This window comes from Sardina pilchardus, chromosome 7 (genome assembly GCF_963854185.1).
Source record: "Sardina pilchardus chromosome 7, fSarPil1.1, whole genome shotgun sequence".
Lineage (NCBI taxonomy): Eukaryota > Metazoa > Chordata > Actinopteri > Clupeiformes > Clupeidae > Sardina > Sardina pilchardus.
Genome location: NC_085000.1, coordinates 19,564,132 through 19,587,592, shown reverse-complemented (window position 1 = coordinate 19,587,592; position 23,461 = coordinate 19,564,132). Strand labels below are relative to the sequence as shown.

General features: G+C 50.8%; 1 protein-coding gene across 1 annotated transcript in view; it reads right to left on the bottom strand.

Moving 5' to 3' along the window:
* The window catches only part of plxna1a (plexin A1a), a 172,398-nt gene that overhangs the window by 106,198 nt on the left and 42,739 nt on the right, over positions 1-23,461 (bottom strand). The window lies entirely within an intron of this gene.

Sequence of the window (23,461 nt, the reverse complement as noted above, 5' to 3'; positions counted from 1 at the left end):
TACGAAGGAGACCCAGAGACAAAACCATAAATTAGATCATAACTACCCACCTTATAAACGTGCTCTTTTGTACTGTAGCAGCGGTGTGCTCTTGTTAGCGCGGATATACAGCCTGCTTCAGGCACGGCTCGTCTAGTACCCGGGGAAATCAGGCCTGCCGGCCTAAACGAATTCAACCGCGCCTGAATCTGTATTCAAGATCCAATAACAGAATTGTATTATTCTCCCACACATGTTTGCATATGGCTGATTCCTTCGCTGCCTCACCTTGGTCAGAGAATGAGTCTGTGAAGGCGATAGCTCGAATGCAGAAAGCAGAGATATGAAAAAGACAAGGGAGGCAGAGAGAAAGCATGAGGGAGAGAGAGAGAGAGAGAGAGAGAGAGAGAGAGAGAGAAAGCGAGAGAGCAAGAGCGAGAGATAAAGAAAGCCATGTTACTCCTTGCACACTGTATTCATATGTGTAATTACAAAGGAAACGATAAGCCTGCTCCCGCGGGACCACCGCCTCTAATTATGGAGCCAGTGGAGCTTCAAATTGCCATTTAAAGCAGCCATATGCAATTACACAATGCCACACTCCTGTTGTCATCCGCAGTTCTGTCAGGGGATGGCAGGTAGTGCCAGCCATGCCAGTCCGCCATCCCATAACGCTCCTCCACGTCCTGGCACACGTGCCAACGGACTGCGTCCCTGCTGGACTTGGAAACCAAAGCCTAAGGCCACTCTCTCTATCTCAGACACTCTGGGCGTGTGGCTTTTACACTAAATGGCATAAAGATATTCCTACGTGGACAGAAATGATGTTTTTAATCCATTTCAAAAACGAGGCTTGTGGTTGAATATTGCGCAAAGTTAACTCAGCAGTAAATCAGAGAAACAGATGGAAAACTCAGAAAGCCCTGTATTCTCCACCAAGGCCAATGTTTACATACTTTAATACCCGTGACTCCTTCTCAAAACCAAAGAGAACCAGCAATACAAACTACCACAAAGAAAGAGAGAGAGAGAGAGAGAGAGAGAGAGAGAGAGAGCGAGTGAGCAAAAGAGAATGAGAGAGAAAAAAACATGAGTGGGAAACAGAAAGAAAGAGGTCCCAAAAAAATAGAGAGACAACTATTCATGCCATTGCTGCATTGCAAAGCTCAATACTACAAGGTCACATTGAGCAAATGTGTACAGTAGAGGCAAAAGAACACACACACACACACACACACACACACATACACACACACACAAATGCATATACTCTCTCTCTCACACACACACACACACACACACAGACGCATATTTGACATATACTCGCGCAGGAAACATAAATATCAGCATTTTTGGCATTTCGTCCCAGTTCTCGGCCCCCTCTATCAGGGGGGGGAGTGGGCCGGCCGCATCCTGGGAGGCAGCTCAGCTCGGAGTCCTGGGAAAACAAGAGCCACAAAACCAGCGCCAGCCTCAGAAAGTGGAACAGGAAAGGAAAGTTAGTCATTTTGTGGTCTGGTGAGGAATGCCCTGCCAGACACACTGCTGCCAAAAACGCAAGCTGTAGTGTCTCCTCCCCCCTCCTTCTTACACCTCCCCACCCCTTACTCCATCATACACACACACACACACACACACACACACACACACACACACACACACACACACACACACACACACACACACACACACACACACACACACACACACACACACACACACATACAAATACACACACAGCACACAGCCAGTTTGGCCCACTTCCAATATAAATGACTTTCCACCATAAACACAGCGGTCTTCTTCCATTGCAAAGACGGGCTCTCACATACTCAAACACAAAGCTCGCATGGGCCGCTTCCCATTAGATATCACAGCATCTCACATATCCCAGCAGCAGTGATGAAACCTAAGCCTCCGCCCGGCCATCAAAGGCCCGGTAATGTATAGCAACTGTAGCGGCAGAGAGTAGGGTAACCTGAGAAACCACTAATGATGCGTCTTATTCATTTACAAGTCTTTTCACAGATGCATTAAATCAAATGCACTACGGGCCCACTCCTCATCTGGGACTGCTTTCCCAGGTGATGATGAAACTGTACACTCTCTAAGGCCCTATGTGTGGCATAATAAGTGTGTCTGTCTCTCTCTTTCTCTCTCTCTGTGTGTGTGTGTGTGTGTGTGTGTGTGTGTGTGTGTGTATCTGTGTGTGCGTGTGTGTGTGTGTGTGCGTGCGTGTGTGTATGTGTGCGTGTGCGTGTGCGTGTGTGTGTGTGTGTGCGTGTGTGTGTGTGTGTGTGTGTGTGTGTGTGTGTGTGCGCGCATGTGTGCAGCGTGCGTGCCAATGGTTCACGCGTCACCACTAATGTTCGGTGCCGTGGCGAGGCCCGCTCTGAGCCACTAGCCACTAATCCGTCGGCAGAGGCACGTGCCACATACAGTACAGCGTTTGGTTGGGAGGCCCAATCAATCAATCCGTAAATCAAGACGCGCGTTACAGGAGCCGTGCGGACCGCGCTCATCTGCGCGCCCGGTCCCCAGCCAGCACGGCCCAACCGCAGCGCAGCGCACGGCCCTCGCGCGGCCCTCGCGCCACATGCCCTTCGCCGTCCAAAGCCCTTCTATTTCTGACTCGGCGAAGGCAGACAAACACACCGCTGCACCTCAGCATCCCAACACGGTCATAAAAAATTGATCTGCGGTCAAGAGCAAAAAGAAGAAAAAAAGAGAGAGAGAGGCAGAGAAAAAAAGAAGAAGAAGAAGTAGAAGAAGAAACAGATGGGGGAGGGAGGAAGTGTGTGGGGGATCTCATTCAGAGGAACCTCTGTGTGAGGAGGAGGTATTGATGGAAAGTGAGGAGTGGGAGAGTGGAGATGCTTGGGAGGGAATGGGCTCTGTTGATTGACAGGGGAACAGACAGTGCTATGCTCTCTCTCTCTCTCTCTCTCTCTCTCTCTCTCTCTCTCTCTCTCTCTCTCTCTCTCTCTCTCTCTCTCTCTCTCTCTCTCTCTCTCTCTCTCTCTCTCTCTCTCTCTCTCTCTCTCTCTCTCTCTCTCTCTCTCTCTCTCTCTCTCTCTCTCTCTCTCTCTCTCTCTCTTCTCTCTCTGTGCCACCGGCCCCTACCGCCATGGAGCTACTGTACAGCAGGGCCGAGTGGGACTGAACCTGGGTGAGAGGACTCTCTGTACGTGTCTCTCTGGGTGTGTGAGTACAAGTGTGAGAGTGAGTGGAAGTGTGATGAGAGTGAGTGAGTGAGTGAGTGAGTGAGTGAGTGAGTGAAAACGTGTATAAGTTCATGTATTTTTTATTGTATGAGCAAGGAGAAGAGCGAGAGCAAAGAAAAGGGAGGAAAGGTGAGAAAGGAAGAGAGAGCGAGTGTGAGAGAGAGAGTGTGTGTGTGAGTGTGTCTGTCTCTCTCTGTGTGAGTGTGTGTGTGCGCATGTTTGTGTGCGCGCCCATGTGTGCATGCATGTATGTGTGTGTGTGTGTGTGTGTGTGTGTGTGTGTGTGTGTGTTATGGGCAATGTCAGGCCAGCTGGGCTCCTGTGGTGTGTGGGCCACACGCAGGTTGTAAATGAATATGAATGGCCATGCGAAGCCCCAGGAGGAGGCCGCCCGAGGCTACAAAAGCAAGCCCGCCATTAATCTTGGAGAAACGGACGTCTGGGAATAACCTTAGAAACGCGCGCCGACTGACTGGCCAGCCAACGCAACGCGCCCCCAACGCTCGTCCTGCCCCCCTCGCACTCCTTCATCGCCGCTGCCAGCTGCCGGGGACAGCGGTCTGTTTGGAAAAAACGTAAAAAGCCCGTCTTTTCTTTTATTTCTGTTTAGACTTTTAAGCCGTTGTGTTTATTTTAGCTCGAAGCAGCCGGAGCTCCCGTAAAGAATGTCTTTTTTTCTCCGGCGATGGAACTCGGCCAGCACGGGTTTACGGAGGCATGAGTAATCAGTTTTAATAGATTTCCCTCCACTCTCTCTCACTCACTCTCTCTCTCTCTCTCTCTCTCTCTCTCTCTGTGCAGTGCATAACACATTACGGCATCATAAGGGCAGTGATGTGCAACTGCACATGAAACCTGGAAAACACAGGCTCTGACAGTTTCAGACAGGTAGTGCATCCATCACGACTACGACAAAATACGAACGCTCCTGATTTAATACAGCCGGGGGAACCACACCTTACGCAGCCCAAAAAAAACCGGGTAGTTTAATTAGCGAGTCATTTGGTGGCTGCTGTCCCTAAATGAATTTGCATTGCATCTAAGATTATGCTGACCTAAACTTCTACAGACACAAAGATGTCTTTGATTGATGTGGGTGTGATGAAGTCCACTCATAGATGTGCATACAGGAGTAGGTGACTATTGTCCCTATCCCTCCCTGACTAGCGTGCTTTATAAGGGGTATCTAACCCTTACCCTTAGCCCTCCCCCTCCATTAAAATGAGAATTGAGATGGCCCTTGATCTCACATGAACGCGCGACACTGAGGGGAAGGGGTCAGATAGATGATGAATTGAGATGGAGCTTTTAGTCTCTAGTTCTCCTCTGAGGATGGGAAAGCAACGTGGAAGATGCTCTAGAGAGGATGAGACGTTGCCATTGTGGCCTGGTAAGGACAGAGCAGAGGTGCGTTCAAGTTCACCGAACTTAGGCGAACATAGGCGAACGTTTGCGAACGTTCGCAAACCGTATTCCGTTAGCCTTGAGTTTTTGGCGAACGTTTGCTAACAATCGCAAACAGTCTGAGGAGGTAGTGCTCCGCAAACATACAGTGGAACTGGACGTGAGTTTGACTAACGCAACAATGCAATTACTGTTAGAATGGAATGTTAACACCAAATCGTTCAAATTTAACAGTTCAAAGAAAACATGTTCACCTCGAACGTTCGCCTATGTTTGCGAATTTTGAACGCACCTCAGATGTGCGTGGTGATGTGCAGATGTGCGTGGTCAGCCGGTGAGACTAGAGAGGCGTCGGCGGCTGTGTCCTGAGAGCACCCTTGCTGCCCGGGCCTGGCCACTGGAGCTGGCGAGGAGGCTGAACAAACCAGGCCCCTGTCCTGCCCTCCCTCCCCCTCACTGCCCCCAGGGGAGGCAGGCCGGTGTGGTGGGCTTACACAAATAAACTGACCTCAGATGCAGGCCTCCATCCTAAGCCCCCCGCTACCCACCAACCCACACACACACACAAACGCACACGCACACACACACACACACACACACACACACACACACACACACACACACACACACACACACCAGCCCAGGTTCCTGCCGTCCACACTCAGCCCAGACCAGGAGTGCAGCCACACGCCCCCGGCCAAAGAGCAGAGCAAGGTTGAGTAAAACTCTCCGCAGCTCCGGCGAGTCTGAACTTTGTTTGACTTGGGATTTATTTAGATATTTGCAGTGCAAAGCAAGCGCCGCGCCGGAGAATTGCTCAAGCTGAAGGTAGCTGTCAGCCGCCTGTGGCGCAAGAGAATCAAAGACGGAGGGAGAATGTAAAGCATCTGAACGCTGAGCAGAACAGAACAGAACAGCCATCGTCTCCGCTGCACTCAATGCGCTCATTTGGCTTCCTTTGAAGACACAGGCTCCAACACATGTACACACACATGGGCATACGGCACAGACACACTCACACACACACCTCTCTCTCACAGACACACAACACACACACACACACACACCTCACACACACCTCACACACACACACACACACACACACACACACACACACACACACACACACACACACACACACACACACACACACACACACCTCACAAATACACACACACACACACACACTCACACCCTGCAGCTATAGGATAAATAGTGGGGTTGAGGGGAGGTCGCAGGTCTGGAGCTGCGAGTTCACTAATCCTCTGGCCGGATCTGCAAATGGGCTCTCCGAGGCTGGATTGATGGTGTGTGATCCTCCGAAGGGGACAAGTTAAGGTCAGCGGGGTGATAATCTGCCCGCCCACACCTGTCTCTCACGCTAACATCAGACTCAATCCAGCTCATAGTTAACCCCACGTCCCCCTCACTTAAGGGGGGAAGTCTGGGAGGAGGCCAACACAACCCCAAAGCATATCACGTGTGGGCCTCTTATACATTTGAACGACTATTGCCATCATAAATCTGACACATAACCCGTCGTTTTCAAACGCACACATACACACACTAACAGCAAAAACAGCAGTTAGTCATAAAGGCCGTGGTGTGTGGAGTGTGTGGTGTGTGAGAGCGGAGCGGAGGCTGGAGAGGCCTAGGGCCTCATTCCCATGGAGACTTGGCCACCAACAGGTCCTCATTAAACGAATTCCAGCAGTCAGCTGTGACACAGGCAGGGCCGCGGGCAGCACAGGGACATGCTGGATGTGACATATCATGGCTGAGCAGACACAATCAGACTGGCCAACAACTTACATGATACAGTCAGAGCTCTGATGCAATAGCGCTCCTGCCAGACACTGGCCTCTAGACATCCACTAGCAAATAAATAAATAACGTGCGTTTGAGATTTTTTAATTAGATATGTCAAAACATATCAAGCATATCATTATACCACTCGCCACGCTAACATGATATATTTACATCCGTTAGGTCAATTGCATGTTAACGATATGGAATGTGTCAGACGGTTCTCACATTCTCCATCTCAGTCTCCATCTGGGAGATCAAACCCATCGACAACGGACGTTTGACATCTCCCATGTCTTGCCACATAAGATCCAGAATGAGACTAAAAACAACCTGAGCTGAAACTTGTAGGTTTGTGTGTACTGTAGGTTTAAGTGTAGGTTTGTGTGTAGGTTTGTGTGTAAGTTTGTGTGTAGGCTTGTGTGCAGGTCTCTGTGTAGGTCTGTGACTAGGTTTGTATGTAGGTGTGTGTGTAGGTTTGTGTGTACAGTAGGTCTGTGAGTAGGTTTGTGTGTAAGTTTGTGTGCAGGTTTGTGTGTACATTTGTGAGTAGATTTGAGTAGGTCTGTGTGTGTGTGTAGACTGCTCCACCCTCCCGTGACCCCTGCGCTCCGTGCTGCAGCATCCTCCGCGGAGACGGCGCTGCTCCATCAGCCGAGGGGGGCGTCCGGGTAAGGGGAGGGCGGCGCGGGGGGGGGGGGGGGGGGATTAGAGCGCTGAGGGACAGGCCGGACCCGGGCCGGAGCCGGGCCTGGAGTTCACACCAAGGTTGAGCCACCTCAGCGGTGACGAGCCCAAACACGGCCCACTGTTAGTAAACACTGTCTGGCCGGTAAACTGTCAAGCCTGAGGGAAAAAAAGCAGCTTAGCCTTTTCTGCTCGCCTTTAAGACTGACAGCCAGACCTTCCTAATGGAAAAGGGTTACGTTCCATCTGGCCGATACAAATCCTGAACACTCCATCATACCGCGCTGGGCTAGTAGGCAGAGGCGCTTACAAAGACGTAATACCCCACGATGAATCAATTCGGCTGCATAAATACTGTGTTTCTATGTTTGTTGTACTGAGTCATGGATTACACACCACTGTTGATAGTTGAAAGCTGTTTTTTTGGTGTAAATGTTTAACAATTCATTTGACATTGAACTGCGATGTCACTTTCATTCTGTGTCCTCATCCTTCCCCACTCTGCCGTCGCGTCCTGGGCAGGCGCCACAAAGCCGCCTGTTCCCCCCCTCAGCCGTTCCCCTCTCCAGTCTAGCTAGCTGCCATTCAGATCCGTCCCATCCACATCCAGCCCAGCAGATTAGCATAGCAGCCGCAAATATGCAGCTCCTCAGAGGGCTTTATATGCCCCCCATTCTCTTCCCCCATCACTATCCCAGAGCACTGACGTTGTGTTGGGGGGGGGGGGGGGGGGCCACGTGTGGAGCACATAACACACCTTTACAGATCTATGGTCATAAAACAACCACACTTTTGTCCTAAACCGTTGTTGGGTTCGTGATGAACTGCACTCCCGTCCCTGCGGAACTCCCCGGAGTTCGCGAGAAAGACAGAGATGGATGCACGTGCGGACGGACGGACGGGTAGATGAACAGACCAAGCCGACGGATGATGAAAGCACCGGCTGATTGATGGAAAAAAGAGCTCTAATATTTTTGGGGACAAACTGAATCCAAAAAGGCTGTGTGTGACGGGCTTGGTATTTGCTGGTATTTCCTGTCTGCAGACGCAGCCTGCCAAAAGAGGGGGACGTGCTGCATAATAGCGAGCAGCAGGACAGGGACCGGCCGGCGTGGCTGGATCAAAACACATGCAGCAGCACGCATGCCGAGTGACCTTTCATGCAGCATCTGTACTGAGCTCCCGCTAATGGCGCTACGCTAACACTGCTCTCCCACTTGGCTCGGGGACACACACAGTGGCCCACAGATATCAATGAGCTCGGGTCCCCAGGAGCTGCTCCCCACCCAGGGCCTGCTGACCTAAAGGTGTTAATATAATACATGAGGACGACCATTTTCTCTCCAGGGCTGGGTTGAAGATTTATTCATTCTTCACCTGTGCCATGAACTGGTAGCAACTGGCTGTTCCAAAACGTCACCCCCATTATGAGGAAAACATGGCTAGTGAGTCTTTTGATCTGGTTACACCAACCACTAATCAACACAAGGTTTTTCGTTCAACGAACATCACACATTGTTCACAAAAGAATATCAAATTATGGGTATGAAACTGGCACACAAAGGTACTTTTTAAGAGGTGAGCATGAAATGAAACGGTCTCATAATCTGCACAGACAGAGGTGGGTGCGGCAGCGAGATTTACTCAGCTCAGTGCCTTTTAATAAGCAGAGACCCAGCTAAGGTTTTATTGACTGGAGAATGAGCAGGGACCAGTTGTTTCTAATAACACAATTCATCTCAAATTTGCACCTTTTATTCGAACAGCAGAGACAAAAGCATTAAAAGCAAAATCTATTCCAGGGGCACCCTAGCTGAGTTGCTGTCAGTAATCTGACTGGTATGTGAGCGGACCGACTCTGTCATTACGCCGCATTTTTGATCCTGCCAGGCACCACTGGCGCACACAGGAAGCCGGGCGGTAGTGCCAGGCGGGGCCCTCTGATCCCGGGCTTGGTGGGGGCTAATCCTCCTCCGACACCCCCCCCTGAATTCCTGCACTCACCCTGCAGGGAGGGAGATCAGGATATGTGGCGAGCCACCCACCGAGAACTCCCTGTCTACTGAGGACAGCTACGGAGAGGAGGCCCTCGTTGGTGCAGTATAATCATCTACTGTAAGTTCCAGCCCCCATATCTGAGCTCCAACCTGTTTTTTGATTCCCAATCAGACCTCCCCCAGACAGACACCACCCATGAAACTGCGTGCTGCAGCAAGTTCTCAAGCGTTATCTGCTTAGCTGCTGCGTGTGGTTGCATGACTTCTTAGTCAGCACTCAGCTGCTGAACAAGTCTTCCTTTAGCCTGGGATGCTAAGTGACAGTCGAGGTCCGACGGACCCAGAGAAAGGGGTCATGCATTTTGAGGGGAAATCCTCCAGGAAACAGCTCTGTAATGAATTGCTAGGGCATTGCTAGGACACAATGGTCGATGACAGAGGGCTCCTGCAAGCCAATCCACATGGTTGAGCAGACCTCAAGAGAAGTGGGTAATAGCATAATCACTGTCACTGAGATTTCTCAGAGAGGCTTAGTTCATTTTGACATACGAGATAGAGAAAGTGATTGCCTGACACAAAGTTGCATCATATTAAATACAGCTTTCTCTCTTGCATCTGTCACCTTGTCAATGGCAGCTTTGTGAACATCAAAACGAGAATAAACAAAAAAGGAAAAATCTCTTTTCACTGACTTTTTTGGTTAAGTTCCTTTGAGAAATGAGGAGGGAAAAAAACAAGCATGCTCTCTTTTCATAACAAGCCTCAGTAAGCTAATTAAACCAGATTGTTAGGGACTCCACTTTTCAAACGGCAAAGAACATACAATGAGGAGCACTGGGAGGGAGGTGTTGACACACGAATAAACCACTTTTCAGAACATTATTCATGAGCCCACGGCATGTATTATTATATTCATGCAAATATGTACACTACCTTTCCTTTTCGTAATGTTCTCCTATTGTTCAGTCTCCTACACACACACTCATCTTCTTCCCCCTTCTCACCCTCTTCTCCTGTGACTCTGGTCGTCTTTTTAATTACCAGAACTGGAACATGGCCAAGAAGAAGCTCGAGACCTGTGGACCTTATGCGCAATTAATGTTGTCTTCGAGCGAGAAGACGAGATGTTCTGGTTTTCGAGGGGGGAAGAGAGTTGTCGGGTCACCTGGAGGTGTATTTAATACTGGCCAGACATCTTCATGTGGCGAGCGCTCTTGCCGAGCGAGGTCAGTCGCTCCACTCCACGCGGGAGCCGGGGAGGCTTGGCCACTCCACCAGAACTCAATCCCTCCGAAGACTCGATCAGGTCTTCCCCCTATTAAAGGCCCGCGAGTCTATTTAAAGCCGGCGAGCGAATGGAGCGAAACTCATGGCTTTTTTAGAGGCTGCCCTTAATTTCTTGCATCGCCGTACCAGGGCGGCGCCGCTCCATTATTTGCTTCTGACAGGGGATAACAGCTGGCACTCGCTCCACAACAAGCTCCCTGACCTTTTACACACACCCGCCCGAATACGCCAATCTGCTCAGAGCACTTTCCGGAGAGCTGATCAATCCTGGTCAGTGTGGTTAAGGCTATTTAATGAACGCAGAGGGATGAATCCAGTAAAAAAAACAGCATTTGTGTTATGCACTAGTCTGATGAGAGGGCGAGTAAATAAGGTTTCATGTCTGCCGTAAAGAGCCCTATATAACAGTGTTGGCTGCCTTTAATGTGCCCGGGCCTCTGCCATGGGACTACTCCTACGCCGTTAGCGGTAAAGGAAAGGCCCTGAAGTGGCCTAAGGAAGGAGGATTTCCTCTGCCTGTGTGCGTTTTCATTTCGTGATGACCTGACATTGATCATTTAGTACCTTCCCTGAACTCCCCATGCTGTTACTTTCTAGATGGGTGATGGAACTACATTGTTATTCGGTTCTGCTTCCTCCTCTAGAGATCGACACACGGACTGTGGACAGTGGCTTTGGCAGCTGTGGAGGCACAGACTAGGGGGCCGCCAATAGCTATACTGTAATTAACACTGAGAGAGGTCAAATAATCCAATCAAGGCCAAGCATAGGTTTTCAATAACCCAATAAGATGTTTTTAAGAGTTCCAGTGACTGAGGACTCAAGTGATGTCACACCTGTGAGTGTGCATTTTCTACTCTCGTAAAGTAAAACGGTGAAAGAAAACGTAGCAGACTTCACATTAGCTACCTTTGTTTATGTCGAACATTTTGCAGGTGTTCCAAAACACATTATAATTCAGACAAACGGTGCAACTACAGGAAAAGCTATTTCCCTGGAAGGGGAGAGCCATTTCGGTTTCCCCTCGGTCCCTCATCTCCTTCAACCGTAATGGCGCACTGCTTTAACCCAAGTGCTGTACGCTTTAAGCTAGGAAACTCCCTTGCGCTCTGCTGCCATCTCATAACATAACAATGTCCCCTCTGAAGGGGAGGTTGACTGCTAAGTCGCCCTGGCGGAGAACATGTTGCAATATTGCTATTGTTTCATTATATATTGTCAACAGCCGCCTAGTGCCTCCCTTAAATACGACAGTTTGAATATGCAAGCTTCTCATATTTTCAAAGGGGAAGTAATTTATCAAGCTCTGTGTCTATGAAACAAAAAAAACAACAACAGTGTGATCAAAGCTAAATCAATCAAGCAGACACACATGCACAGGCACACACACACACACACACACACACACACACACACACACACACACACACACACACACACACACACACACACACACACACACACACACACACACACACACACACACACACACAAAGAGAAATTACAATAACTAAAAACAGACAGTCCCTGGTCCCTCTTGACATCAAAGAGCAGATGTCAGTGAAGCACAAGCCAATACTACTCATAATCATGATGGCGCTCTGAGAGCAGAGGTCTCATCTGAGATGGGAACCCTGCTTGTGCGCGTGGAACTACAATTAACACACGCATTGATTATTGGTCACGCCAATCGACAGCAGCGGGAGATTGATGCATTCATGAGGCTTGTACATGGTCTACTGTTTCACCTTTCATGGCAATTTAGCCCATTTATCAGTGTGAGATCACAGTGGCTGCCTGCTTAAGTAATGTGAAGGTGAAGGTCAATTTTAATATTACAATGAATCATACTCTTTTATGAGGGACTGAACTCGCAATGCTCTGGTCTTCAAAAGGCATAACACAGGGATTGATGTTAATTGAGAAAGAGATTAATGCAAAGCTAATATGACTCATCACTAACGCCAGAACACAGCCTGTCTATGTGTGTGCAACCTGAAGTGGTGCTCTATCTACTGCAACCCCCTCTCTACAGGTTTCCATAGATTTCAGACTTCAGTGTCTACGGTAGAGGCAGAAGGAGTGCTGGGCCTTTCACTGCTCATTAGCAGGAGTTTGCACAGGACTGGAGGACTGGAGTGTCTGTCAGTGTGAGTTTGATGTGCTGGCTCTCACATATCTGTCTATCTTTTAGCATTTTTGACCAACAGAAAACAGGTTCTTAACCATGTCCATTCAGAGTTATCCAAACACTGGTGTCTAGTGAACTTTACAATAGCCTCCATTTCCAGCAGTTTTGAATGGAACCAGGATGTGTCATCAACAGAGGGTGATATCATCCACAGGATATGAGAAAATGATATGCATAAACAGAAGATAATAATGTGACCATGACGCTGTCAAAACAGAGGAAACAAGACTTTATTAGCTTAGCTTTGTAATGTCAGTTAACTAGCTTTGTATACTCATTGCAATGGTTGCTAAGGAGAGCACACTCATGGCTTTAGCCTACAGTGCCAGTTGTGTTCTGCTTCATCTCCAAACTGCAGAATGACTTGTCCACTCCCATATTCAAGAAAAAACTATATTTTTTTTGGTTCTAACCCCGAGCCAACGTTTCAGGTTCTGAACCAATTTGTTTTCATTCTAAATGCTCCGAACAATTCAACATCTAGACCATGAACCGCAACGGAGCCGGTTCTCTGCCAGTGGAAAGGAACATTTGAGCAGCTCTATCTAAACAGAGCTGCCATATCATAGGAGAGGAATTTGACTGGACAGTAATGTAACCTTCACAAGCTCCTGTCCCCTGAGGGCATGGCCTGCCTCTGCTTTCAACTCGGCAGATTCACTTATCAGCACAAGCTTCTAGAAAAGCTATGTTTAGGTTCATCTGGGAACAGAGAATGACATAAGAGGGACAATGCAGCACATATCGCAAACCCAAGTGTCACCGTGAGTGTGTGTGAGTGTGTGTGTGCACGCACGTGAGCATACGGGAGCGAGCGTACTCAGCAGGACACAACGCCATCCAGCGCTGCACAAATTACCTCATTAAATTTCATTGCATTAAGCCACTTTTAGGAATTTAACATAGTCCCTGGACCATTGTTCGCCTGCAAATTAGATTAAAGAAACATTTGCCTTTTTTCTTGCCTGCTTGGAGTCTTTCAATTATTTCTGGAGGACAACACAAGCAGGGATTCTAATGAGGAGAGACAGCTTTTCTCCATTTCATTAGATCCATGGAAAGTTCCAGACGGGACTAATGGCTGAGTCCTCAGCGACGAAAACAAAAAAGATTTCCAGGGATGGCAGTGATGTGCCTCCCCCACAGCGCGGGTGACTGAAAGCATTATGTCCTGATGGGGGCCTTATGCCCTCCAAGGCTGATTCAGGGCCTGTGTCTGTGGCTCAACTGACTTACTACGTTCACAGTATTTCAGGTTGAAAGACACGGAGTCGGACAGCAGATTCTAAATCTGCTCTTACGGGGCATATTATCAACGCTACATTCCTACATATAGATGAGAAGAAAGACCCTGGCCCCGCTAAGCAATGTATCGACTAAAAACGCTCAAATGGGGCCCATGTGGTTATCTTTACTAGTGTGGTTCTGATTTAATGTCTCTTTAAGGCTTTAAAGTGTGTGTGTGTGTGTGAGTGTATTATGTGCTTGCCTCTCGGTGCATGTGAGTATTTGTGTGCATGTCCGTGTGCGTATGTGTGCGCATGTGTGTGTGTATGTGTGTGACCCTAGAGGTTAGGACACAAATTGCATGTCATTGTAATCAGCGGTTTGTAAGAGGAAAGTCAAGCCTGAGTGGAGTTCCCAGCATGCCTAGGGAGACAGACGGGCGACAGAACCGCACAGTGGTGGCAAAAACAGCAGACTCGCACATATCCCCGGCTTATTAGAGAGAGAGAGAGAGAGAGAGAGAGAGAGAGAGAGAGAGAGAGAGAGAGAGAGAGAGAGAGAGAGAGGCAGGCTGCTTCCATTGCAGTTTTGACCCCTCCGCCTCCCCCTCCACACATAACTTCCCTCTTGCTCGCACAAGCAAAATCAAGGCCGCTAGCGGATGGCTCGGCAGCCCCTGACATTTACGAGAGTCTTCAGAGAGCGACAGCCTTGTCCCCTCTCATTTGCCCCGGTGGTTCACTCCAATCTAAACAAACCCGGTTTCCTGTATCAAGACATAAATGAGCTGACAGGTTTCTCAATTACATAAATCTAATGTTGCGGCTTTTGCAGCGAATGGCATTGGGATTTTCTAAGCCACATCAGTGTTGAGGTTTTTGAAATAGTCGCGCGTGTTCACGTGAAAGCTGTGTGTGTGTGACGGCGTGAGTTATGAGTCCTGGCCCGGCGCACCGGACGAGAAACCTTGAGCCATATATTACACACACAGTGACCGAAAGGAGGCTAAACAAATTAGCATTTCAACACATCCCACCAACTCTCCAGCAAACAAGCCCCTGATTACGACAATGCCATTAGAACAATGACCCTCACACAGAGAGCAGGAATAATCAACACCAGTGGCGCTGTATGCGGCCAAATCACCAAGGCCGACGCTAATTCGCCCCACACAGACGGATGAATGCCGGGGCGAGGACCCGCCCTGGCCGCCTGACCATAAATCCCGGCGTCACAGTTTGAATCAGGCACAGCTCCGGACGGCCCTCTTGGCCGCCGCAGCCGCTGGAGGGGTTATTAGCATGGAAATGGTCCCAGTGTTCGCCGGCCAAGCGGCATCCACTCCACAGCGTGGATACAAAGCGCCGGGGCCAGGGGGCCAGACAGGGCTGTGGAGGGCGGGGCGGGGGGGGGGGGTGGTTGGGGGCCCACAGCGGCGTTCCATGAGAGAGAGCCTGAACAAGAGGGCCTGAATGAGGGCCAGAGACGTGGGCTGAGGCCGGGTGGAGGCTGGGCGGAGGCGGAGGTGAAGGCCCCACACACCCTAGGCGCCACGAGAGGGTCCTGGGATTAAGTGGAGGACTCCACGTCCTCAAACACCCCCCTCACCCCCCCCCAACCCCCACCCTTCCTCTCTCATTCTTTCCCCTCATTGGAGAGCGCCGGGGCCATAAGACACGTTCCATATGATCTCACCGCTGTAAAGCGCGCTTCCAAATGACAGCATGAGCGGAGCGCCACGCGGAGCTGCAGACGACACGGCTGCTGCAGGATCAGCGGCTGGCGGGGTGTCTGAGACGAGCCTCTAGTAGGAGCCTCCAGGAGCCGGAGCTGGAGCTGGAGCTGGAGCTGGAGCTGGGTGTATAGAGTTACATCAGCGGCAGGGGAAGGAGCGGCGAGCAGCGTTATGTCACGGTCTCCTATAGCCATCCATCAATGCCAAGCCCCGCACCCAAACCAATTGATCGTCGGCCGCACAGCTAGCGTGCGACGGATGCAAACGAGCTCCCCCTTCTCCTCCACTTCATCTCAAACGGGGCTGGATGTAAATAATACCCGCCATGTCTTTGCAAACAATTAAGGTCCATTATCATTGCATTAGAGAGGACTCCTCTGTTCGAGAAAAAAAGACCTGAGGGGAACCGCGGGGCGAAAAAAAAAAAAAACGACAACAGGGGTGCGACTGTAAAGAAGAGACGAGACACGCGCGGAAGAATGGAGCGAGAGTCTGGAGAGGAGCGAGAGGAGCAGAGCGGAGCGACAGAGTGGCATTGGCATCATCGGGCCCGTGCGGGGCGGTGGGGAGCTAGCGAGGGAAGGAGCGGCTGCCGGGGTCGTGATTAGCCTAATCCGGCGCAGACCCCCCTGACTGGGCTTAGCCCGCTAATCCCCGCAGGCCCTTCTGTTGTGTCCGGAGCACTTTTTTGGCGCTTGTTTACGTCCGCGCCTCACGCACCGGCGCCTCGCTCGCTTGCTGTTCCGGCCACCGGTTGGCGACGGCGGCGGCGGTCTGCCGGGTCAGGGCCGAGGGCCGGGGGCCGGGGGGGGCTCGCCTCGGGGGCTCGTCCGGGGGAAAAGCCAGGGGAGCCGAGACGACAAAAAGTCTCCCTAAGCCACTTAGGCTTCCGGGAAGCGTGAAGAGAGCAATGTGTCAAGTCCCCGCCGAGCACAGAGAACAGGACGTGAGCCGCCCAAACCGGCACTGATGCCACACGTCATGTGTGCGTGTGTGTATGTGTGTGTGTGTGTGTGCGTGTATGTGTGTGTGTGTGAGTGTGTGTGTGTGGTTGTGGGTAGATGTGTGTGTGTGTGTGTGTGTGTGTGTGTGCATGTATGTGTGTGTGTGTGTGTGTGTGTGTGTGTGTGTGTGTGTGTGTGTGTGTGTGTGTGTGTGTGTGTGTGTGTGTGTGTGTGTGTGTGTGTGTGTGTGTGGGTGGGTGCTCTACACCCAACACAAATTTGACATGCATGTGATGCATCGCTCAAATTTAAATGTGAACACGTACCATAAAATTGTCTCCTGCGCGCATCAAAAGGCCACCATGTCAGCAGCAGACCACACACACACACACACACACACACACACACACACACACACGAGAGAGAGAGAGAGAAACAGTGCTTTCTCAGATGTGCCCCTACGAGGAGAGCCAAGGTGAAGGCAGCATGTTCTACTTTGATTATGATGTGTGTCCCAGCAGCACGGAGCTGTGTGGAGCTCGTCTACTGCCAGAGAGCCCTAGCAACTCTGCACTGCTTAAGGCCACACAACAACACACAGACACAGAGAGCGAGAGCGAGAGAGAGAGAGAGAGCGATTGAGAGAAAGAGAGAGGGGGAAGATAGAGGTCTCCAAGCAGAATGTCTTCAAATACACAGACGTAATCAATTAGGCAGTACCAAGGGGGGGAAAAATCGAGGGACACACAAAAACACACTTGCCCCCACCCCAAACCCCCTAGACACAACATCAAATATGGAGGAATGATTGAGCTGTCGAAAAATTTATCCATTTTTCCGAGGCTGCATGGCTCAGGACCAAACAAACAAAAATAATGCTCTTGTGCCGCTATTTTGCAAGCTGTCCCATATTCCCCCTGTCGCGATTAAAGGTGTTTCAGGGTCCAGTGAGTGAGCCTGGCGGGGGAGAGAGATGCACTTTGAGGACAAAGAAAATCGTTACGCGGCAGCTCGATACATCGGAGGAGCGGCTTGCGCAGAGAGAAACTAGCTCAGAGGGGCCAGGGACGAGGCACAAGCTGTCCAACCATGCAAAACTCCCTTTATACTGTAGGCACACACACACACACACAGAGACTCACAAACAATAGCAGAGCACAGCAAAAGCAAACAAGCTGGAAATCACTGGATGGAAATCTTCAGCTTGAAGGGGAGAGTGGCTGCTCTACCGATGGCAAATCATGGAGATATCTCAGCTATAGCACACAGCTCATGTCAATGAGAGGAACAAAAGGGGTGTGTGTGTGTGTGTGTGTGTGTGCTTGCATGTGTGCGTGTGAGTGACTGACCAAGTGAGTGAGTGAATGACTGGATGACTGTGTGTGTGTGTGTGTGTGTGTGTGTGTGTGTGTGTCTGCCCACGTGCGTGTGTGCGTGTGTGTGTGTGTGTGTGTGTGAGAGAAAGAGAGAGAGAGAGAGAGAGTAAAAAAAGTGTTATAATCTATCACCTTAATGAGGCAGTAAGGGAGTTTCAATTACAATACATGAACAAGATGGAGGGGCCTGATTGCTGGTGTTCTTCCCAGGGCCTTTGTTGCACGTGCCTGCCAGGTCAACAAGGTCAAAGCCTCCCCGCTCCCCTCGCTCATCTCACTCCTGCCCGAGTCCTGCTAGTCAACTCCATTAGCCTGCAAAAGCATAGCGTGTGTCCGAGTATATTTCTCTTTCTCCGTCTCGCTCTTTCCCTCAATCTTCCCCTCTCTTTGTCTTTCTCGTTCGCTCTCCTAAAACCCTTACTGTGCACAAATGTTTTAAGAGTAACTCGAGGCAGGTATCAACGGGGGTTCTGTTAGCGGACTTACAGTAAGTCTCCGTCTTATTTCACCTCTCGTATTTCATGTTGTGGACATGCTCGCTTGGCATGTTGAACTTGCCTGACCAAAGGCAAACAAAACTGATATGCTTCTCATGGGCTGGGGCAGTGCGTGCGGGAACACGGAGCGAGTGTAGCCCAACACCTCCGGCTCTCTTGAGAGAGGGGGGCTCAGTGATCTCAGTGATCTCCCCGTCTTGTGCTGGAAGAGCCCTTTGTTTCTGACAGATACAGATCTAATCTGCATCAGAAAGGGAGCAGCAGAGAGGAGAGGATAGGGTTAGAGTGTGAGAGGGTTAGAGAGAGAAAGGGTGAGAGAGAGGGATAGAGAGATAGAGGGTTAGAGAGAGAGAGGGATAGAGAGAGAGAGGGATAGAGAGATAGAGGGTTAGAGAGAGAGGGTTAGAGAGAGAAAGGGTGAGAGAGAGAGGGATAGAGAGATAGAGGGTTAGAGAGAGAGAGAAGGATAGAGAGAGAGGGTTAGAGAGAGAAAGGGTGAGAGCGAGGGATAGAGAGATAGAGGGTTAGAGAGAGAGAAGGATAGAGAGAGAGGGATAGATAGAGAGAGGGTGAGAGAGAGGGCAACCGAGACAAAGACACACAGGCAGCAGGACCAGGTCTGTAGAGGAGTGCTCGTGCTGTCTGTAATGACATGGAAAAGGGTGAGAACAGCTCGCGGCCTGATGTGCTGCTAGTGTTGCGTAACTTTACGACACCAGACTGTGTTTTTAACTGATACACACAGCTTTTCATTCAGATCTGATGAAGATTCACCCATTCTTTAAAAGCCAGCCAGCACTAATAAAATGGCGTATAACAGCCATTTCAGGGCTCCGTGATGCCTTTCTAGAGTACGGGCGCATCACGCAACACTATCTGCCTGCGTCCCAGTGCCAGGGCTATACCCTCACCTCTGAGCTGAGCGAGACCAGGATTGGTATGCACGGGCCTCCCAGACACAGCACTGGGCCAACAGATCACCGTGATAGGAGATGACACGCGGATGAGGGGTAGAGAAGAAGCTCAGACAACGGGGACAGAACGCCGACAGCAAAGGCGAACATCCAGGGGAAGTCGTCGGCAAACAACAACAACACCGCGCCACTCGGCTCCTGCCTGCACGAGCCTCCTCGTGGTGTGCGGGGCATTATGCAAACAGGCTGCGTTGTAGGGCATTAGAATAATTGTGAAACATTGTAAACAGTAATCACGTTTAAGGAGGGGAGGGAAATAAAACAACGGTATTTATTATGGAGCGATCTCTAATCCGATAAGCCGGCATCATTTACTTTCAAATGGCGCTAAACACATTTTCCTGTCGAGCACAAAAGGCGGGAGCGACGACGCTCCGATGCCGTCTCCCCTCCACTGCCGAAGATGAAGATTAAGAGACATTTATCACTATTATTGTGTCTCTCTGCTTGTGGATAATTAATTGAGGGGGTGATAATTTGATCTTTTTTGTCTTTTCAATTTCCTCCTGACAGCTTTGGCGCCGGAGCACATCGCTCTCTGGCACTCACTCACACACACACACACACACACTGCTGCAGCCTGAGCACAATAGGGGGCTCGGAGCAGACCAGGGGATCCAGCAGCACAGACACACACACACACACATGTGCACACATACGCATACACACTCCGGGGCTGTGGAGGGGACACCGTATGGGAAAAGATACCTATATGATATAGGAAGTGACATCCGATTCTCATGATCAAATGTATTGAGAATATAAAGGGTTGCTTGGTGACTACTTCCTCTGATGGCTAAGTCCTGTTCACCAGAACTCGATTGTGTATAGCTTACTGTAGCATCTCTGGATCCAGTAAGAGAAGCTCTGGGGGGGTTGGGGGTGGGGGTGGGGGGGGGGGGGGTCTTGGGAGGGAAGGGGGCTGAAGCAGGAGGGAGTGGCCCCCGGTTTCCGCCGCCGCCAAGCCAACACGCCAGACACTGAGGGGGCTAGTGTCAGACATGACAGTCTGCACTGAGTCAGCCGCCTCCAACTGTCACGCAGGACTCCGTCCAATTAGGGGGTTAAACAAAGAGGCAGCCGAGAGGAGGCCGGCTCCAGCAACAAGACTCGCACAAGTGGCCCGCACGAGGACGACGCAGCGCGTTCGCCGGAGTGGAGAGCTCTCAGGTGTTTGGCCTTTCCCTTCCGGAACGTTCTCGGCGCCAGGCTGGATGGGGAGAGAGAGAGATTTTTGACTAACGTAATGAGCTTGATATATGCACCTCGATGAGTCTAATGGCTTTTGTCAGTCAATCTCCCTAAAGTGCCCGCGCTAAGATGGGGAAGATGGTGCCACTGATTTGAGGGTGGAGCGTAAAGCGTTGTGGAGGTGATTGGCTGTGTGTGTGCGTGTGTGTGTGTTTGTGTGTGTGTGTTTGTGTGTGTGTGTGTGTGTGTGAGTGTGTGTGTGTGCGCAGTGTGTGTGCGGGGGGGGGGGGGGGTGGTTGGAGAAAAGAGTTGTTGGCAGGAGCAGGATCTGTGCGCTAGCCATTTGAGACGGGCGTCCAGCGAGCGCCCGCAGCCAGAGAGCATGCTGGGTAGCGGCCTGGGCCAGGGAGTCAGTGGGGGCACAATTAGAGCGGCACGGCAGCGGGCAGGACAGGACAGCGCAGGGCAGGACAGGACGAGGCGGCGGGAGCAGATGCGCCGGGCCAAAAGGTGAGTGGCGCCCGCGGTCAGACCTGCGGCACGCCCTCGGGAACACTCACAGCCCTCGGCCAAGAATGCTCCCTCCCTCCCTCCCTCCACCCGCGCTCATGCCCGCTCTCCACTCCTCCCTCGGTCCAGAGCCGCCCAGCGGGTGCCCGGCTCTCTGGCGACCAGACAACATGGCGTGGCGTGGCACGGCGTGGCGTGGTGTGGTGCAGTGCGGTGTGCCCCCACAACGTCCAGCCCGACAGAAGAGTGGCGATGCCGGTCTAACAGCCAGCTCGCGCTCCCTGAGTCCAGCCACGTCTCTCGGGGTGCAGATCCCAGGATGGACAGATGGTCCAGGGGGAGGGAGGGAGGGCTTGGGTCTCCCTCTCTCCTCTCTCTCTCCTTCCCTTGCACTGTATCTGTCTATCCCTCCATGGCAGAAACACAACACAATCTGTGCTGTGGTAACACTGGCAAGAGCTGCTCATTTTTTTTTACGTTTATGCCACTTTTTTCCTTTCCCCCCCGCTCTCGCTTTTAACAATGATTTAACTCAATATCAGACAGAACGCGTGACAAAAAAAAAAAGAAAAAAAAGAACACGTTTCCATGACAGCAGCCATTTTGCTTTTTTGGGTTTTCTTTCTTTTTTTTCCTCCTCTTCTTTCCCTCTTTTGAACAAAGAAGAGCACAGGGGAGAGGATGCAGGAGCCAAATAAATTAGCACCTCATAATGAACAGAAAAGAGCGCGAGCCAGAGACAGACCTGGATGAAAGAAGAGGCCGGGCCAAATGGAGAAAGGCTGGCTTTGTCAAATGTCACCGTCAGATTAATGGTGTGGGGGGGGGGGGAAGGATGCCATTTGCACTGGGTAAAAATGGCCTCCTAACTTTTCCAACGCTGCCTTGATGGACGGCCAATAAACACGTCAGCATAATTAATAGCCGTAGGAGGGGGGGGGGGGGGGGGGACATGGACACTGTGAAGGTGGGTACATATTGTGAATATACCAGCTGTAGTCTCCGCGGCCCAGACTCAAGTCTGGACACACACAGGGCGCTCACAGCTTTGTGGTGGGTGAGGTGCTGTCAGAGGAACAAGTGCTCAGAACCACATCATTGTTCCAGGCGCTGGCAAAGAAAGGAGACGTTTGCATTCGCAGGAAAACAATTAACCTTTCCGCCTGACTTTGAGTCTTTAAGCTTCTCCTTTAGACATGGTTAATCCAACCTTTCGAAAGTATCAGAGCACAAAACTATTATTCATTCATTTTCGGTCCCGAAAGAAAAGAAAAGTCGTCTTTAATCTGTTGGATTAACCCCTATGTTCTGTTTCATCAAACGAGCATTAGAGCTTGACTGTTCTCTTTACAAGCAAGCGCACATTTAGCGGAGCCGGAGAGAGAGAGAGAGAAGGGGGCGCGGGGAAGAGGGGTGCGTCTGGCAACGCGGAAATCCTCCACGGAGGTTGGTGAACTTCTCACTTCGGAGAGCCCAAAAGCCAGACGAGTGAAACAGACAGTCGGAAATACTCCCTAAGATTCCAACAGGAGGCAATAAGGAGAGGGGAAACGTGCACGGAATCGGGCCGTCTGATATGGATGTCAGCGGGAGAGATCCGGATTCTTATTGGTTGAGGCTGCGGTGGCGGGGTGTGTGTGTGTGAGTGTGTGTGGGGGGAGGAGGGGGGGGGTGCAGTTCAGCTCCTGAAGTTACACAGAACGATTCTCACGTCTCTCTCTCTCTCTCTCTCAAAGAGGTCCTTCAACTGACCACCCAGAGGCCCCAGTGCAAATGAGCGACTGGCAAGTGATCGGGGCCGCTAAAGAGAGCAGGGCTCAATTATCGTCAAGGGAGACGCCGGCAGCTGGGGGGGCGACCTGAGGGGTCAAGGGGTCGACTCGGTCGCCGGAGAATCGCTCCACCTCAATGACACCTCTGTGATGTAAACACGGACTCCAGCAGGGGCGGTCGTCGTGGTAGCAAGGGATCCCGTAAACGAGGGGCAAAGAGTCACGATGACGCAAACCCTCGGCGAAATGAAATGAAACATGGCCGTGCCGTGTCCCCACCCTTGGACGTGCGTAATGCATACTGCGTGGCGCTGGTCATCTGATCCACCCTGACCTCACAAGTCATAACACGCACTTCAGCCAGGGCCATTACAATCCACTGGACAATTTGCTGTACATGCGGTCGGTCCACCCACTCTGTCTAGACATTTAAGGAGGAGATGGACTGGTGTTCTACATCTTAATTGGATAGGTGAAGTGGCTACTTTTAAGAGTGTGAGATACTATAGATGGCGTTGTATTGGAGGTGTGTAATAAAGTTGACTTGGCTCTCTGACGTACAGGAGTGATGAGGCCCAACTTTGCGCTAAAGCTCAATTACAGAAACGTTATGATGTGGGAACTCATATAGTTAAGTTTCAAGCTCACACTCACACACAC